We start from the raw sequence: 1,365 nt of genomic DNA, 5'->3' as shown, positions 1-1,365 counted from the left end.
CCGGAGCGCGGAGGGAAGCGGAGCCGTGAGTCTGCGGAGCCGTGGCCCACCCAGGTGGGAGAAACGGCCAGCGCAAAAGTCACCGCGAAAGTGGGAAAAGAGAAAAGATGAAGTGTGCCTCGAAGGAAGGCAAGAAACAGTCTTAAACCAGCCCCAGACCAAACCGAACCAAACCAAACCAAAAAACTTACCCCCAGTGAAATTCTGTTAAGCAAGGATCGGGATCTAGAAATCTATACTGAACAGAAGCAGTGTAGAATATTTTTCTGAGTCTCAGGGCAGAAGCTCTTTCTCTATATTCTTGGTTGAGTGAGCACATCCAGGTGTGAAATTGTTTGCACACCCCAGCACCTCTTATATTGCCAGCAAAATTAGCTGTTATTACTGTCACTGTTTAGTGATGGTTAGCTTGATAAAAAAAAAAAAAAAACTGCTGTAATCAAGACCTGGCGCATCTTTGCAAATTACAGATAATTGTAAACGTCCAGATTATGATAATAGCATCCTAATCCAGCCTGCAATATAATTATTACAGAGTGTTACATCTGAAACTGTCCAGTAGGGCTAATTCAGCCATTATTTAGACCCTATTTTTGCACTGCAAATGGGTTGCTGAGTTGAAAATGTACGATTGTAATTTCACGGGGCACTCAATGAGTAATGGTATAGGGAGAGAAAAATACGAAAGTGAAATGTGAACAGTAGCGATCAAATCAAACTCTGAAGGACAAAAGACTGTTTGATTCATAGGGAATGAGAAGAGCGGGAATTAAGAAAATAGCAAATCAGTGGTCTGCAGCGTTACGTGTCCAAATCTCCAAGACTGCGAGTCTGATGTGTATGCAGGGCTGACGCTTTAGGCTAATGCCTGGATCATTCCGCCTCCCGGCTCGGCTCTTCCCGGCTGTATTTCCCCGGGAACCCGCAGATCCCTGTGCTCCTCACCCAGCCCCAGAGCGGGCTCGCTGCTGCCGTTCGCCCCCTCTCAGGTGACTGAGCGTTACTCAGTGGGGAAGGAGCCTCGGCGCCCTGTAGCCAGGCGGGGGAGAGCCCCGGAGCCGGGCGGTGCGGGAGTGGGTGCGGGAGCGGGTGCGGGGAGCCGGCGCCCTGTGCGCCGGGCTGCGGCGCCCAGGCCTTCTCCGCTCCCGCGCACCCGGCGGACAGTCAGTCGTCAGGAGTCCTTAAGGAAATTATCGCAGAACCGTCTTAATTGTAATTAATTAAACAAAAGAGCACGGCTAACAGGACTGCCTGCAGCTAGCGAGGTTAACTCATCGGGCTAGTTTGCTGTAGACTCCTGATTAGCTTTTATTAACCCCGGGCATGGCATACACAAACCTGCTTCATTTTTAATGGGCCAAATCA

The sequence above is a fragment of the Apteryx rowi genome, unplaced genomic scaffold (assembly GCF_003343035.1).
Source record: "Apteryx rowi isolate R43461 unplaced genomic scaffold, aptRow1 scaffold_346, whole genome shotgun sequence".
NCBI lineage: Eukaryota > Metazoa > Chordata > Aves > Apterygiformes > Apterygidae > Apteryx > Apteryx rowi.
This window is presented reverse-complemented; position numbering follows the sequence as displayed.